Here is an 18,305-nt window from a genome sequence, read left to right as displayed (position 1 = left end):
AAGAGCAGAGCAAGGGGTACAGGTGAGGGTGGTGTAGGTGGGTGCAGAGAGAAGAGGTTTGCAGGGTGCCTGGGGCTACCTATCTGTCCAGGGACCCCACCCTGGGCTACATCACAGTCCCTCCAAGGGCCTGTTCACATGGGGTGCTGGGCCCGCCCCCAGGGTTCCTGATTCTGCAAGTCTGGGAGAAGCCTAAGAATCTGCACGGCTGGCCCTTCCTCCTGACACCTGTATGGCTCTGGGACACCCTAACCCTTCTTCCCAGGTTGAGCCCAGGGCTCAGGAGCAGCCCCATGAGTGGGGCTCGGGTTTCCCTGCTCGACGGGAGGCTGCCTCAAGAGACGTGGGTGGAGGAGGCCTGGGGTGGCTGCGTGGTTTCCTGCCCACGTGAGGTCCCACCTGTTCCTCTCCAGAAGTGCGGTCCTTGGGATCCCTGGGTGGCGCAGCGGTTTGGCGCCTGCCTTTGGCCCGGGGCGCGATCCTGGAGACCCGGGATCGAATCCCACATCGGGCTCCCGGTGCATGGAGCCTGTTTCTCCCTCTGCCTGTCTCTGCCTCTCTCTCTCTCTCTCTGTGACTATCATGAATAAATAAATAAAATCTTTAAAAAAAAAAAAAGTGCGGTCCTTGAGAGCACACAGCAGGACATGCGATGCACACAGCAGCAGGAAGCAGGGCTGACTCACTGAAACCAAGGTGGGCTTTCGTCCCCTGTCTCCACGGGCCTGTGCACCACCAGGAATGCCAGCAGTGGGCCTGGGTGCAGGGAGCACCACAGGGGGAGGCCTTAGCAATGGAGCCTCCTCCCATAAGCAAGTTCCTGAGTGATGCCGAATGTGTACACACTTGCATGCTCTGAGCTGAGAGATCCCAGTCAAATGCTGATTCCTGGAAGGGAACCTCTGAGGCCACTGTGACACCAGCACACTTTTGCCCCTGCTATGAGGATGGGGAGCGGGTGTCCTCACCCTGCAGACCTAGGGAACCAGGGCTGAGACCTGTAGAATAGGTTCAAGCTCTGCCTCTGCTCTGCCTCTGCTCTTCAAGGGCCCAAGCCCACAGGCCAGCCTGTGTGACCAGCCCCCCTCCCCGGGATGCTGAGGTGAGGGATCCCATTAGGCCAGAGGTGATCAAGCTTAAGCGCGTATGGGAATCACCTGAACAGGCTGCTGGGCTGATTCGGTAGCTTTGGGGTCGGGCCTACGAGTCTGCAACAGGTTCCTGGGTTCCTTTGAGAGCCACCGTGTTAGGTTCGTCTGTGCCAGGCATTTTACCACTTCCACCCAAAATGGTGTTGTTAAGGTCTGGCACTGTTCAGACCTCGTGTCGACAGCACGGGGCTCTGGGAGCCTCTGCAGGTCAGTGACTGTCATGTGGCTCCATGTGCAGGCCCTCGGCATCTGGTGTCGCGGCAGTGGCTGGTTTCTGTTACGGTTCTGTCCTGTGAGCCTTCCCTTCTGCTCTCGCTCCAGGAACCACCTCCGCCTCCTCAGCCCTCTGCTCCAGAGGGGTGTCCAAACCTGGACCGGCTTCCAGGGTCCCCTGTCCCCTGGAGAGAAAGAACACACTCATTCTTTTCCCCTCCCTTTGCCTTTTGCTCAGGACAGAACTCCAACAGCCTTTTGTGCCTCTGCGGGACCTCCTCCCTGAACCCTGTCTGCCACATGCACCCCAGGATGGCTCCCCTCCTCCCACTGCCTCTTTTATTTATTTATTTTTTAAGATTTTATTTATTTACTCATGAGAGACACACAGAGAGAGGCAGAGACACAGGCAGAGGGAGAGACACAGGCAGAGGCAGAGGGAGGCGCACAGCGCCTGCGGGGAACCTAATGTGGGACTCAATCTCAGGATCCTGGGATCATGGCCCGAATGAAAGGCAGATGCTCAACCACTGAGCCCCCCCCCAGGTACCCCTTAGTGTCTCTTTTTGACAGGGGCCATGTTCTTGTATCTCCGAAGCTCTACCCACCCCCGCATGACCCCCACTTCACCTCTCTGGCCTTGGGCTTTATCTTGCTCAGCTCTATTTTGGCCAGAGCCCCTTCTCCAGAGCTTTCCTCTAGCCCCACAAAGGGGGCAGTAAGGGAAGGACCCAGGAATGTGTTGGTCCTGGTGGGAAAGTCTTGCCTCCTACAAAGTACATATGAAGCAATTATTTAACAAAGGGAAAGGTGAGAAAGGAGCTCAATAAATATTTGTTGAATAAAGGAACACAAAAGCTACTTTCTGTGATGCACACTCAAAACCTCCTCTTAGGAAAAAGCACTTTGAATCTAAGATCCTTGCAGGTGTGCATGCAAAGATGGGAGTCCCCTAGGTGGGCATTTCTCTTGGCACAGTGATTTCCAGTGAGTTTCCTGGCAGCAAGGGTCCCACACGCAGCAGGGGCCCCGGGGATAATACATCTGGCAAGCACTCAAGTGAACACTATCAGCCTGACCCTGCATTAGGGGGGCTTCCCTGAGCCTGAGCAGGGGAGAGGGTTGTGTCAGGCTCTAGGTTGTGCCAGGACGATGCCTCGAGCCCAATGGTCCCAGAGCCTGTGTCTACGGGATATTTGTGTGGAAACTTGGGGTTGGTTAAAAGTGAGGGTGAGGTGAGGACAGGAATGACGGTAGTTTTATTTTCTCACGGAGCCCTTCCCAGCCCAGAGGTGCCCACATACCTGCCCAGGAAGCAGAGGGTTCTATTAGCTTCTACTAGCAAGGCTGGAGAGAAGTGCCTGCCTCCCTTGCCTCCCAAGGGGATCCTGGGGCTATGGGGGTAACTGCTGAGTTGGTCCAAGCCTGATGACTGGGGGTCAGAGGTCTCCTCATGTACACGTGTGTGCATGCACTTGTGCAAATACACACTCAGGCATGCACACAGATGCTGGGACCGTCCACATGGTGAGCCCTGCGGCTCTAAGTCATCCCGCCCGGGGACTCATGAGCCAGAGGAAGACTGGTAGGAATGTGGGCAAGCAGGAGGACGAAGGTTTGGAAAGGCTGCCCCAGAACCCTCAGCTCATGCTTTTCTCCTGCCGTGTCATCATATCGCCGGGGGAGGAGCAAAGAGCAGGAAGAGGGTCACAAATCAGAGGGACACCTGGGAGCCAGAGACTTTGGGGAAGGCAGTAACCCTGATCTGTCCCTTCCTGGAGAAACCACTGCTCTGGCACCTGGCAGGCCATTCCTTTTGTTCTGTTTGAGGACCTACATCCCCCCAGTGGCTTGGCTGAGGGGAAGGTGGGGTGGCTCAGGTCGAGAGGGAGGGCTGGAGGAGGGGCAGGTGTAAGGTGGGGAGGCAGGTAGGGCTGGTGACTATCCTGTTCTGGGGAGCAGCTGGAGAAGGGAAGGGCTTGAAGGAGGAGCAGGGTAGAGAGGAAAGCTGAACTGGGGTCCCATGAAGCCCCTGGTGATGGGTCATGTGAGCTCAGAATCCCAAATGCAGTCATCCAACGGGGACTCACCGGGCCTGGAATGGGCCTCCCACTCCCCCACCCTCTTCCACGCACATTGTGGGTTAGGCCTGTCCCTTACAGCAGCCCCCACCACCCCTGCACCTCTGGGGAGCCCTGCCCCTCTCTGCCCCCATGTGTGTGGCAGCTGCCAGGGGCCAGCCCAAGGCCAGTGTGCTCTCACGTCTGGCCGGTTGCCCTCCGCTTGCCTGCACCAGGTCCCATGCAGCACCTCCTCCCTCCGCCTCTCGTAGCCTCATCTAGCTCTCCTCTCTAGTTTCTAGCAGGCAGTCTTGAAGCGTCCAGAATGAAGTAGAGGTGGGTGCTGGTGGGGTGAAGGGAATGGTTCCCCCCCCCCCCTGCCCTGCCCAGCCACTGGCTTATAGTTCCCAGGCCCTTGCTGAGGGGACACAGGCACCTTGGTTTCCCTTCACAGCAGGGCTGGCCATGAGGACATCTGTCTAACAGAAACCACACTTCCTGTTGCCCTGGCTGTCACCTCAGAAAGACCAGACTTCTCAGCACTTCAGACCATCCTTCACTCTTGGTGGCCCCCGTTGCTTCAGCTTGTGCCTCCCTGAGCCGACCGACAGCAGTGAGGTGTCCACACAGCCTGCAGCCCACAAGCAGCACTGCCATGTGAGGAGACTGTCCCTGGGGTCTTTACACCTCCAGAGAATTCCTCAGCTCCTGGCCTGTCTATGAGGCAGCTCTAGGGTACGGGAACTGTCCCAGGACACTCCAGTCACCCCCAGCCTGTTATCGGTCATGGTTTCTCGGTTCCCATGAAGCTGCTCAGGATGAGTTCTTGTGCAGAATTAAGGGGACCCAGCAACCCAGAGAAGGTGGATCTCCTGCTGGGAAAGGGGGACAGTATTTAGCACCTCCCTCCTCTGTGAAGGTCCCACAGGCAGGATGGGCAAGGCCCAGGAAGACCCTGCTGTGCAAACACGTTCCTGCTGCGGAGGAGAAGACAGCTCCTGGGATTCAGCAGGCTAAGCCGAGGTCTTGAGCACCATTTGCTTGACTTTCCAGACCCTCAGCTCTCTCCTCTGAACCGTGGATTGGTGACAGGACCTGCCCTGCCCTCTTCAGCCTTGCTCTGAGGGTCCAGTGCAGGCCCACGTAGGGTGTTGGCTGTGTCGCAGAGCCCTGAGGGTACAGGGGCTGGGGGCTGGGGGCCCTCCAGAGGCGCAGACTTTGCTGTTACTGATGAACCTCTCCTCAGTTGTGTGGATTCCCAGCTCAGCCCAAGAACCAGGCCAGGCTTGGGAGCGACAGAGTGTGTGAGAGGGACAAGAAAGCACCTGGGCAGGGTTCCCCGCTGAGGACCATACCACAGTCTCCTGGTTCCTGGGATTAGCTGGGGCCTCTGTCCACCTACACAGGAAAGCCCCCAAACTCCCTCAATCCCATCCACCCAGAGTGACTACAGATGGGCCACGTGTGCAACGAGACCTCCCCAAAGTTTGGGAAGCAGAAAGATGCCTAGCTGGGTGTGAACAGGATAGTGCGGTCATGCTGGCCTCTCGCCAAGGAACAGGGTGACAGTGCGAGAGCATGGACCTGGCTGGCTCAAAGCACCGAGACGCTCAGGGGCAGGACCTCTTGGAAATGTGAAGGCGGGCTCCAGCCTTGCTCGAAACCTCAGGAACATTCCTCCCCCAGTTCTGTCCCTCAGGCCCTCGCTGTCACATGAGGCCCTGCCTGGGCTGGCCTTGGACTCAGGCTCGCCACAGTCCCACTCCTTTTCACCCCCTCAGTGACTGGTGACTCTCCCGTTCCACCATTCCTCTCACCAACCCTCCTGCCTCTTATTGCAGGGGCCTTTGTGGGGGCTGCCCGCCCCCCTTCTAGAATGATTTTCTTGCTCCTCTCTGCCTGTTACCACCCACTGTTCTCTCAGATCTCCCAACCGGGTCAAACCTTCTTTTTTTGAGCACCATGTCCTTGTTCTTTGAAGCATTTGCCACTGAGGCAATTTGTGCTACATGGTGAACATCTGCTTCCCTGACTAGGCTGCAAAGCTTCCTGATGACCTGGTGGTAGCCCCCGACCCCAAATGTCCCCAGTGCCAAGACTGAGCAGGACTCTGTAGACATTTGTTGGTGGGATGGATGGATGGTTTTCACTCTCTGCATGTTGGCCAGGTCCAGTGCCGAAAGGGGTGTCCCTGGGTGGCCAGATGACCGTTGACTGAACTTAGGACTACTTGCTTTGGCCAAGTCAGCTATGAGTCCTGGGGACCACAGGTGGGGAGGGCAATGTTACTCCTCCTGAGGGTGAGATCTGGCCTCCTTGGCCTGGTCTGACCCTCCGTCTTAGTCCCTGCAGGCTGCTATAACAAAAACATTATAGACTGGACGACTTAAAACAACAAAACTTGATTTCTTACAGTTCTAGGGACCAAGAAGTCCAAGATCTGGGTGCCAGCAGCTCCTATGCCTCATGAGAGCCCCTTCCTGGTTCGTAGGCAGCTGTATTCTCTGTGCATCCTCAAATGGTGGAAGGGGCGCGGCCTCCACCCTCACCACCTCATCTCTTCCTAGAGCCACCCCCACCCCCACCCCCCGCCTCCTCTAAATGCTATCACACCAAGGATTAGGACTTCATCTGCGAACTTTAGGGGGACCCACACATTCTGTCTACAGCACACCTCCAAGCCCCATCCTGGCCAACCCCACCTGGTAACTCAGCACATAGACCATGGACACAGCAGACACGGGGATGGACAGGGCCCTTGGTTGGGCCTGCTCAAGCCTCCATTTGCCATATACTTGCTGTTAAGTGAGTGACCTTGGGCACTCACTTAACTCTTCCAGCCTCCATCCCCTCCTCTGCCCTGACACCCTACAAAGCTGCCAGTGAGATGGGACGTGGTCATGTGCAGACACTCCAAAGGCCTTTGGGAAGCACCACATGGTGTGTGGACGTCAGAGGTCCTGCCACTGGTGAACGACTGTCACTAGGTTTCGTGGTACTCAGGCTGAAAGTGAAGTCTCCCAGACTCCTCTCTGTTTCAGGCTCCCATCTGCCCTCCGCTCAAACCCTCTGCTGGCGCCACTCTTTCTTGAGGCTGAGCCTACGTCCACCCAGGCCCTGCGAGGCCTACCGGCCTTAACCTGGGAAACACGGCTTCCCTGCCCGAGCCCCAGGCCCATCCCCTGGCTCCTGGCCCCCACGGCCCCTCGCCCCCCATCCCCTTGGCAGCGACTTTCCTCACTACCTCCGCCTCCTTCCTTTGCCTCTGACGGGGTGCTGACCCTGGGAGCAGGCCCACACGACCTGAATCCTGGTTCTGCCAACCTAGCTGCAGGCAGTGACTCAACCGCTCTGCGACTCGGGTCCTTGTCTGTGAAACTGTCACCCAGTCCCCCTGAGGGTTGCAGCGAGGATACAGTGAGGACACAGGTGAAGTACTGGCTCAGGCCGGCCAGTGTGGGGTTTACTCCCCTCTGAGGTGTCCCTTCTCACAGCTCTGCTCTCAGGCCTCCAAAGCTGTGCCACCTAAACCTGGTGACACACACAGGGAAGGCTTGGAAGGCCTCCGTCTGTCAACCTCGTTTAATCTCCTCTGAGTTGCTCACTAGGCTTTTTCTACCCTCCTCCATGGCTCCCGAGGACGGAGGAGGCCCAGGCTCCTGCCCAGCCTGGAGCCTCTGGTGTCAGGTGGAGAGGGAGAGAGCCTGGCGTGGGCCAGGGAGTGGGACCGCACACGCCTAGCAAGTCACTGGCCACGGGCTCTGACAAGCACTTCCTCCTCATGGCCTGCCCTGGAACCCGGGGACCCCAGGGACATGGTGGTCACGGCCAAATCCCTACTGAGCTTTGCTGGGCCCGACTCCTGCACCCTGGGGTGGGGGGACACCCACTGCCGCAGACAGCTTCAGATCCCTCCAACCAGTTCAGCTGCAATCAACACCATATGAGGTCTACCCATTGGGTGTAGAGCACCTCCTGGGTGCCAGCCACTGACGGAAGCTCCGGGGATACAGACATGAGTAAAGCACAATCCCTGCCTTCCATGGGCTTCCAGCCTAGCTGGACAGACCGACAGACAGACGCCGACAAGCACCAGCTACACTGGTGGTGCTCAAGCTGCAGACGTTTGGAAGAAGGTTGATGCCTAGTCTCACCCCAAACATGGAATACAGGCGCACGTGCGTGGGCGTGCCTGAGCGTGTGTGCGTGCACACCCCCCCACCCCCCACACACGCTAGCTCTGCTCCGGTGCATCTGTGCTGCCCTCTCTGCTGTGGCCAGCATGGGCTTCTGGAACCCTGCACAACTCCGCCAGCCACACTCTCGCCTCCATGTTTCTGTTGTCTGAGATACTCTTTCACGATGTTAGGTTTCTCGTGGTCTCATTTATTCACGTAAGGGGCACCGGGTGGTTCAGGGGGTGAGCGGCTGCCTCTGGCTCAGGTCTTGATCCCGGGGTCCTGGGATCAAGTTCTGATTGGGCTCCCCACAGGGAGTGTGCTTTTCCTTCTGCCTGTGTCTCTGCCTCTCTCTGTGTCTCTCATGAATAAATAAATAAGATCTGAAAAAATTATTCACATAAGATTCTCCATGTTTAAGTGTACAGCTCAGCAGGTACAGCTCAATGCATATGATTGCATCACCCCTACATGGTCAAGAGATAGAACATTTCCAGCACCCCCGGAAGTGCTGTCAGTTACCCATATGGCTGGGTCCTCACCCCTGGGTCACCCACTCACCACGGGCACTTACTCCCTCTGTCCTGCCTGCTTAATCCCAACTGGACCCCCCAGTACTAAACATCATACTTATGTAGACAACTTTTACGCATCTCAGATACTTTCCGTCCAGTACGTGAACACGAGGATGAGTTGTTTTGTTTGCTACTGTATGGCGAGCGCTAAGTTATTAGAGCTGAGAATTCTGAGTCTGAGAGCGAGGTAGCGGAGGTGTGGGCACACTGGGGACAGATGGGGATGGCAGCAGGTGGAGAAGGGAGGAAAGGGCGTTGTCATCTGAAAACCAGAGGTCGTTGGGTGGGAGTGATGAGAGGCAGCTGGAGAGGCAAGTAAAGGGTGTTAAGTCTGCCAGGCCGGGAGTTCAAGTGCATTCGACCCCCTGCCTCATTCCTGGGAGCTGCCTCCTGGAGAGGGTGTGATAGGGGAGAGTCTTAAACAGTGTCCTATTTACATGTTAACAGGGGCTGGGTGCATGCTGGGGGTAGGTCTGGAAGAGCGACAGCCCCAGAGGCTGGAGACTGGACACCAGGTGGGAGGTGACCGGGACTGAGATTGAGCCTGGGGCAGTGGATCAGAGAGGAGAGACTCAAAAGAGGGCTCCCTTTCTCCTCCAGGGCAGCTCTTCCTGTTACTCCCAGCCTGCAAGTGCCGACGTCTCAGCGCTGGCCCCACTCTGCGTGTTCATTCTTCGTGCTTCTGGCACTTCAGATCCTCCTCACGCAGGACACCGGGGGATGACTTGTGAACCCCTCTGGCAGCTTCTGACTCCCCTTTCCTGAAGGTGGACGCATCCTGAGGCCGTGTTATGTTTGGGGCCTTGTCTTGATGCCCAATTAGATGTCCAGCCCCACAGAGGGCTTGGGCTGGGAGATGCTTTGCCAGGAGGAGGTGTGTGAACGATTAGCCGAAAGGTGCTGTTGTTGCTTTTCATTTTAATGAATTTTAGCTGAGCTTTCCCTGAGTGTCAAACTCTGTGACAGGAGCTGGGGATATAGAGATGGATGAGACACACTCTCTGCCCAATAAACCACAACTTGGAGAGATACACAGATGCAAAATGTACTGTGAGATACCACAAGAGGGTGTGATTGACTATGGAAGGGAGTGTTCAGGGAAAGCCTCCTGGAGGAGGTGGCATTCCAGTTGGGTTTTGAGGATAAATTGGAGTTCACTCATGGGCCATAGCAGGGAAGGTTGGCAGGCATTTTAGCAGAAGGAATAGTTTCTGCAGGGCCTGGGAGGTCTGAAGGTACTTGATGGGTACAGAGCTATAATCACTGATAAAGTACTTTCTGGGTTGCTTGGGTGACCAGGAGTGACTCCTGGGAGAAGTGTTCATCTTGGGGAATAGGGTGGACAATTCTTCCACGATTGCTTTGTAGCCTCATACTAGTCTGACTGGGCATCCTGCATCACGCCCTGCTTTCTCCATGACCTCTTCTCTTTCCCTCTAACTCCCTTGGCTTGCTCTGGGTGTGCCCCATCTGAGATGATCTGGTACTGGGTGCGAGGCGTAGCCATACAGCGAGCTCTAGAGCTGCTCCAGCAGCAGCAGGGCAGGAACCCCAGGAGGAGGCAGATGCCCAGGGAACGAGTGGGGATCTGTCTGTTGGTGGCAGGACCCCAGCTGTGGAGCTAGGTAGAGGAGAAAGGAAAATCTCTCCCACAGCTCCCTAGTCACTAAGTGGGGCTCAGGGAAGGACTCCCTGACTTTGGAGGGCACCTGGTACCAGCAGGGTGGCTGGGCAGAATAAGGCATAAGAGCCAGGGTAGCTTCTCTACCTTCTATGGGGCTATGCCCAGGGGGTGGGGCGAAGGCACCAGGTAAGGATGCCATCCCCGGGGCAGCAGGGTGGGGGTTCAGAGAGCACAAGTAGGGAGCAAAACCAGCCTAATCAAGGAGGCATTTCATGCTGGATTGTTTTCCTCCACAGAGTGTTGAAGCCTTGGCCAGTGTGACAAGCCTACTGTTTCACACCAATACTTCATCTTATTTGGGGCTTCCCATGTGCCAGGCACTCTGCTATGGGTTTTGAAAACACTGCCTCACCTAATCTTCACACCAGCTCTTCATGGGAGGTGCTGCTAGTTACCACCGCTTCTTCAAGATGAGAAACCACAGTGCAGGGCACGTACCCAACCCGGCCAGGCCGAGAAACTATAAGAGGCGGTGGGGCCAGGAGCTGCACCCCCGACCCCTGCACAATGCCACCTTCTCCCTAGGGTACAGAGAGAGAAAACGGAGCTGTGTCTACACTGCCTGCCTGCCGCCCCTCTGCACCCCACTTGTCCTCCAGTGTTTGCTGCTGGGGGGTGGGCTGGTTCAGAGGTAGTGGCAGGGAGAACAGGGCTGCTGGAAGCTAAGCCATCCTGTTCCACCCTTCCCCTCCCCCCTCTAAGTAGAGGCCAGGGCATCTGAAAATTGGGTTGGCCCTCCTGGAGCTCAGAAGCCACCCGGAGCTGAGTCACAGAGATTTCCTTGGGATTAACGATCCTCCTAGGTCCATGGTACCTGGTTGCGGTGGAGGCAGTTGGCTCTTCCAGTCAGGCATTAATCCTAGTGAAATACTTGGTATTTCCAGTCATTCCGGCTGGAATTAAACTTAAATCAAGCCCAAAAAAGCACAGCCAGGAGAATGTGAGCAAACTCGCCAAAGAAACCAGGCATCTGGCCTGTTCAGATGCTGGTCTCCTTCCTCAGGAACTGTGGGTCCTTCATAGCCGGTGCCTGGGAAGCAGGAGAGGTCACGAACAGAGTACCCCCACTGCCCTTCCAGTCGTCTTCCCCACCCTCATCCCTGCCTTGTAAACTGCCCAGCAGTCAGACACCAGGCATCCGGGCCAGGTAGCAGAGCGAGGCAACCCGGGGCCAGAAGCTCTGGGGTGTCAGCCGGGTTGTGCTGCGTAAAGCAGACTCCATCGCCCACTGCGGGACCACTGACCGATGGCCTCCTGGGCCTCCGCTTCCCCATTTGGAAAAACAAGAGAATAGGTGTCTCACTGGGTTACTGGGTGACTGTGAATATAAAGCGGGCTGATACACAAAGAGTCTATGTTGTGAGTGTTGTGAGTGCCATGTGTTAGCAACTATGGCTCTCGGGGCCTTGCTCCCCTGCCGGCAGGGTGGGCCTGGGGAAGGGCCTGACCGCCAGTGCACACTTCATGTGGGTGATCTGTGCCTGTGAAGAAGTCCCTGCCTCTGGGAGGGTGCTCCCCCTCCGTGGGAGGAAGTGGGTGGACAGGCAGCTACATGCTCCGCTAGCCACACCCCATCGGTGGCTGTGTGACTGTGCCTGTGTGTGTGTATTTACGTGTGTGTGTTTACTTGTATATGTATGCATGGATACATGTGTGTATCTGTGCCTGCGGGTTTGCATGTACATATACACATGGGTCTATGTGCCTCGGTGTGTATGTGTGTTTGCGCATATATGTGTTCATGTATGGACGTGTGCATGTGTGCCGTGTCTGTATATGTGTGCAAGTGTGGGTTTTGGTGTGCACGTGTGTATATATGCATGTGTACATGTGCGTGTGAGCTGTTCCTGCATGCATGTATATATGTATTTGTGCTTCATGTATACATATGTTCATGGGACATGTGTGTGGGTACATGTGCACACACATGTGTGCATGTTTGTACACCTGTGTGTGTGTGTCCAGGAGGAGAGTACAGAGAACCAGCCCATTGGTTCTTCAGTGACGTGTGGATGAGAATGTGTTCCCCCCTCCTCTTGTACCTGGCCTGGACCTGTCTGAGTGGGCAGTGGAAGTCCCCCCAACCCCAGAAGGGGAGCTGCAGGGATGGGGGGAAGTGAAGGAGATGAACATGAGTGCTTTAACCCAAGAGACGCATTGGGATGTAGAGTGGAGGAGCTGAAAGGGGAGAGCAAGCCTGGGAGGCACCTGGGGGGCTTAGCGGTTGACTGTCTGCCTTCGGCTCAAGGCGTCATCCCGGGGTCCTGGGATAGATTCCCACGTCAGGCTCCCTGCAGGGAGCCCGCTTCTCCCTCTGCCTGTGTCTCTGCCTCTCTGTGTGTCTCTCATGAATAAATAAAATCTTAAAAAAAAAAAAAAAAAAGGAAAAAGGAAAGCAAGCAAAGCTGGTTACTCAGTGGTGGACACAACCCCCTACCTAAGCACTAATGTCATAGAGAGGAATCTCCCAGAAGGCATCAGTGACCAAGCTGTGACTTGAGAGTGGGTGGGCTGATCCCCAGGCCCTGGCTTTCTCACCACCCTGGGATGCCTGTCAGGGGAAAGACAGACAGATGGGCTGGGGACAGTCCCTGAGGGCTCACTTGGCCCGGCTCCAGGGCGGGTGGGGGGGGCGGGTAGGGAGCTCCAGGCTTCCAAGTGCTGGATTCCCAGGCCAGGCCTGGGGGAGAGATTGAGGAAGACAGGAATGCTTGGGAGCCCCCAGAAAACAGGGGGCCAGCGAGGTGGTTAGAAAAAGGCCAGGATATTGGTATTTTAGTTCTGTTTGTGATACATTATCTTTGGCCAAGTCAAGTCGCCTTTCAGTCAAAGCCTCAGTTTGTTCATCTGTCCCTCATCCAGCCCTGGCCTCATAGGAAGCAGCCGTGGAGGGCCCGGGTTAGAAGGACAGGCTTTAGTGGCTCCCAGAGCAGATCCCAGCCCAGCCCTGACCCTTCCCAGCTGTGTGCCTTGTAGCCTGTTTTTTATGTTGTATGCAAAACAGGGCTCACAGTGGTCTCTACCTCAGAGGGTTGCTGTGTAACTAACTCCAATAATGCCTATAAAACACCCGACACAAAGACAGGGGCCAGGGAATGTTTATTACTGTTGCATTTGCTATTATTTCACAATATTGTTAGAACAAACCCAGCTTGCATGGAGGAGGCTGCTGAGCTGTCAAAGCCCCTCTAGGAAGGGAGGCAGAGAGTGTCCATGGCCTCCTCCCGTTGAGAGTAACATATTTTCACCTTACGGACTTTGGGCTCGATCGTGTGACATGACGAGGCCCATGGAATATGAATGAATGTGCCAGTATGTTCCAGGTGTCAGCAGAAGCTTTACCATGCATCGGTGAGAGCTTCCACCACTGTACCTGCTGACCCAAATGGGGCAGCTCCTACAGCTTCCCTGGAATAGGAAGTCATGATACAAAGAAAGCCCCAGGAGCCATAGGTGACAGTCACCCACGTGTGATGTGAGTGAGAAAGAAATGTTTGTTGTCATTGTGATCCCTTAAGATTTTGGGACTGGTTGTTACCACAGCTGAACTGACACATACAGACGGTCTTAAGAAGAAGGGTCTCCAAGGAGGTGTCCCATGACCTACTGGAGAAGGAAAGAGCCAAGTCTTAGAAGCTGAAGTCAAGGAAGGGATTGAAGTCGACAAAACACATGCACACACACAAAACATGAGGAACCCTCCATATTGTCTGCCCTTCATTTCCATAAGACATTGTGATACTTAGCAGGTCTCTGGAGCTAGCCAGGTTTTCCACAGGGTCGCCTCACCCCACCCCACCCCACCCTGGGAGCTCCTCACTTGTTCCTGGCCTTGATCTCTGGGTTGTTCTCATTGAGGGAGCCCAAGAAGCCCTTTGCATTGGCTTCTGTTTTGTTTGCTTTCACTTGTGCCATCCAGTTGTGGACAAGAAGGAAGCATGCCAACATTAGCCCCTGCCACAGACCAAGGGAAACATTTCCTGGCCTCCGGTTGGATGTGGCTCCCTTCCCGTGGGTCCTCCTTCCAGAGCCAGGTCTGTAAGCTTGGGGAGCAAATGTTCTGTTGCCACACTCTGTCTGGCTCCTGTCTGAGGTTTTCCTCCGAGGGGGACCGGAGCAGGAGGGCCTGCGGTTGCCTGCCCTCTGGTCCCAGCAGTTCTCCCAACTGGGCACAGAGGGTCTGGCGGATGCCGCCATCTTGCTTTTGGAAGAGGGGTTGCTCCCAGAGCTGACCTCACTGGTCCGGGAAAGTTTTCCATTTGGAGTGCTTTCCATTCCAGGAGGCAAAGCAAACATCTGGTCACACAGTTCCCTTTCTCCCTGCCAGCTATCCCACTTGGGGATTCTAGACATTTGTTCCATCACTTCTTCATTTTCTTTCCATACCATCTAGCTGAGCGTTGGCTGTTTCTATCTTTCCTCCCCTCCAGGGAGCCATCCACAGCCTCTCTCCCCTTGTGTCTGTTCCTGGCCCTGACGAGAATTTTCCTGTGGCTTTCTGTGGTCGCCGACCCTGCAATTTACCACCCAGAGCCTGCAGGCTCTCCCTGCTCTGAAGACTTTGCAAGCAGATCAGCGTGGTGGCTCCGGGTGACTGTCGCAGAGGGCCCGGGGAAAGCCGTCTCTGTGCCCCAGCAGCACTCCAACCCCCCACCCAGCTCACGGCAGCTCACAGCCCCTCTGTCCTCGTGGTGGGTGTTTTGGGGGTGCAAGGACTAGAGGTCCACGCGGGCGTCCTCAGGCATTGCTGGCAGGATGTGTGGGACAGGCCTTGTGGAGAACAGCCTCTTGGCTCCTCACTGCTCAGCACAGCGGTCTGTGGTCCTCAGAGGCCACGCCATCTCCTCCTGCTCCTGGGTCTGCATCATCCTGGCAACTCGGCTCTCTCGGCCCCTGCTCCGAGCCCGCCACCCCAGTCCCTCTCCCCTCCTCTCCATCTCGTTTGCTCCGGCTCGCGCATGGTGTCTGGTGCTTTGTGGCTTCTGCTTCTGCTCACCGTCCCTGGGTCTCCAAGCTCTGCTGCGTTCTGCTGATGGGGGCCGACTCTGTGTGGCTGCTACGAAAACCCCCAAGATGATCTGGCTGGGGTAGTTCTTTCTGTCTGGCGCCTGGTCCTAGCTGGACGGAGTTCTGTTCCGGACCACCTCACAGGTCGCTGGTGGCCTCATGTGGCTACCAGCCTCTGTGTGGCTTTCTTGAGCTCAGGTGCCAAGCCTCGGATCAACTGGTTATTTATGGCCAGGGCTGCATGGTCACATGACCCGAAGCATGGCAACTGGGAGGTAAGGAACAGTTGGAGGTGGCTCTACTGGGCATGCAGGCTGGCCGTAGCGGACCTCGTAGCCACCTGACAGCACCCCCACTGCATCGGGCCAAGTCCACAATTCAGGAGCGCCACTGTCTCTCCCACTTCAGGCCAGCCCAGCTCTCTCCTCCTGCTGCTCGACACATGCCACCCCTGCAGTGGGGTGGTTCCTCTTGCATGTCCCCATCGCCCCCTAGCCAGAGCCCTCCGCCGTCCATCCCCTACCCAAGTGCCCGCTCAACCATTCTGGCTCCTCCTCGAAGTTTCACTCACCCTTCCCTTCCAGGGCATCTGTGAGTCCTGCTACAGATGCTGCCCCTTGCACGTGGTTTGTCCTGCACCATTTTCCATGTAGCTTCACCACGCTGCTCCTTGGTGGGGATGACATTTGGCCAGGGCCACTGTGGAGTGTCACTCATCACCACCACGGCACACCACCACCAGTCCTATTTTCCTCCTGTGGCCCAGACTCTGCAGACAGAGGAAAGAGACATGAGCTCTTCTTCTGGTGGAGAGATCGGCCTGGAACCCGAGGATGGTTCAATAACAACAGCAGTATTTCTGGAATCGGATCATGCCACTTCCTTGCTTAAGACCCACCAGAGCTTTCTGTTGCACCAGAAGTCACATGGAACCCTCTGTGTAGCCTGCAAGCGCCTGCATGACCTGGCCCCCGCTGACGTCCTCAACTTTCTTTCCAGCCACACTCCCCAGCCCCACCCTACACCACCACCCAGGCTTTTCAGTTCCTCAAAGACACCAGTCTGTCTCCTCGGCTAATCTGTAAACTCCACATGGCAGGTGTGAGGCTTTGTGACCACCACACTGCCTGACACGATGCACAGCACACATAGTAGGTGTTCAATAAATATTTTTCGGTGACTAAGCGAGCACCCTGTGCTTTGACGTGAATGGAGGAGAAAACCATGAGGTACTTAGGAGGAGCAAGAAGGAGGTGGGCCAGGCCAGATTAGAGAGGGAGGTGGTGGGAGACAGGCTGAAGGGGGTTCGGGTTAAACTATGAGGCCCAAAGGTCTGGCCTGCCCCTGTAACCTGCAGCCAGGGGCTGGGAGGTCTTGCTGAGGGAGGAGGAATGTGAATGATTCAAGAGGAGGCCTTTGGCAGTCACGGGCAGAACAGATGGAAGCATGAGAAACCTGAAAGTCGAGAGACAGATAGGGAGCCTTTGGAAATACACCAGGCCTGGCTAAGGACAGATGCAGACTTGAGGGGAGTAGGAAGCAGGTGGAGTGAGAATGGACAGCTCGGAGGCCTGGCAAGGCAATGGCCAGCCTTGCTGGTAGAGTGGAGAAGCAGCTCAGTCCAGGAAGGGGGGACTCAGAGCCTCTCTACAGATGCCACAGCCTGGCTTCTTGGAGGGCTGAGAAATGGTAGAGGCAGGAGCAGGGGGCAGGTGATCAGACCAAGAGCATAGGATGGTGGCCACGTCAGTGGGGCATGGGCTTGGCCTGTGATCACTTCCCAGCTCTGTCGCTTACCAGCTGGCTGAACCTGGCTAACCACTCAATCTCTCTGCACCTCAGTTTCCTTATGTGTCCCACAGGAACAATAATGTCCTTGTTACAGTGATCCCCTAAGGTAATACTGGCAGAGGGCACAGCATGGTACCCAACAGGCAGTCAGTCCTGGGTTAAGTAGTAACACTCTCTTGTAACCATTATTATGATTAAGAAAATAATAACGTTAATCCTACAAGCTGGCAGCCCTAGAAGGACCATGATTGAAGATGGATGCACAAGAGCTCAGTTGTAGAGGGGAGGGTTGCAGGAGGTCCGAGTGGGGCCTGGGGACACCGCTGGCCTGTGTCTGGGTTCTCAGGAAGGTTGCTGAGCCCCTTCCTGGGGACTGAAACCCCAAGGGGTGCCAGTCATGGACTGGACTCAGCTGGGGGGAGCTGGGGGCTGGAGACAACAGGGCAGGGGGCAGGGCTGCAGCCAGGGCCCGTGCTGCAATCTGGTGTCTCCCCTGCTCCTTGGGAGCACTTCACACAAAACGCTTGGCTGAGGCAGCAGATGAAACTACTGCCTTCAGGTTTGGCTGAGGATTTGAGTCACCTGGTGCTCCCTGCCTGCAGGCAGAGCAGTGGCACAGGCAGGCCTGGTGACTGAAGCGGCGGCTGTATGGGCAGGAGATGTTTCTCAGGCTCCCCTGTCAGCGGGGTGGCCCTCAGGCTTCTGCAGAGCATCTGAGCTCCGCCCTGCTTTCTGGAACAAGGGCTTGCCCCACACGCTCATCTCCACGGTGCACGTGGCTGACACCAACACTTGGAAAGGGAGTCAACAGCCTTGACTCAAGCAGAACCAAGAGCAAGCCTGGGCCCTGCTGCTTCTGCGTGGTGGGTTCTCGGGCCATCCCTGAGTGGCTCTGCGCATCCTTCTGCGCATCTAAAAGCACGGAGTTGATGCTTGTTGGGTCCTTAGCCTGAAAGTTCAGTACATGCTAGCTGGTTATTAAAATTAATCAAAAAGCTGTCACAACCATGATCACATTTTACCTTCCCGGTAAAGCCATGGTCCAGCTGAGGCAGTTAGTGGCTCTGTGTTACAGCGGAGGTCCGGGGAGGTTCCACAGCTGGCTGAGTTTCACATAAGGCCCCAGGCTTTCCACCTTCAAGCTGGTGCTCTGTTGCCTCTGCTCGGGGTGTACAAAGAGCTCCTCTGGCTGCTTCAGATTCTGATTTAGAAGACAGGAGGGGGGATTCAAGAAATGATCTTTAAGCACCAGAACCCCCTGCCCCCCCAGATGACAATGCGGGGAGCATTTCCAAAACTCCAAGCTGAGGGTATCATACTCAAGCCCCTCAGTTGAAAAGGAACATAACAGGTGGCCATGGACAATTAGCGGAAAATTCTCAAAAGAGAAATCTTCTCAGGCCACAGAACTCCAAGAAAGGAGGTGGAAAGGGGGTGGACCCAGAGCTTCCCAGGGATCTGAAGGTTGCCCCCCGCCCTCAAAAATCCTAGAAAAGCATTGATCCTCGACAGTGGGCAGCTCTGAGATGTGAACCTGAATCTTTTCACCCCAGCTCGCTAGCCTTGTGGCTTTGACAAGTCACTTCACTTCTCTTGCCTCAGTTTTTCCAAACAAAAGATCATGCCAAGAAAACAGCCCTTGGGTA

The 18,305-nt window shown here is 56.0% G+C and overlaps 1 long non-coding RNA gene across 1 annotated transcript; it reads right to left on the bottom strand.

Moving 5' to 3' along the window:
* Positions 1-13,114: 13,114 nt before the first annotated feature.
* Positions 13,115-17,841, bottom strand: LOC121491686. Its single transcript, XR_005988020.1, has 3 exons — positions 17,682-17,841; positions 15,440-15,637; positions 13,115-13,467 (listed from the first exon to the last, which is right to left on the bottom strand). It is a non-coding gene; the product is annotated as an uncharacterized LOC121491686 (long non-coding RNA).
* Between the last annotated feature and the right edge of the window lie 464 nt (positions 17,842-18,305).

Source organism: Vulpes lagopus, chromosome 5 (assembly GCF_018345385.1).
Source record: "Vulpes lagopus strain Blue_001 chromosome 5, ASM1834538v1, whole genome shotgun sequence".
In the NCBI taxonomy this organism is placed as follows: domain Eukaryota; kingdom Metazoa; phylum Chordata; class Mammalia; order Carnivora; family Canidae; genus Vulpes; species Vulpes lagopus.
This window is presented reverse-complemented; position numbering and strand designations above follow the sequence as displayed.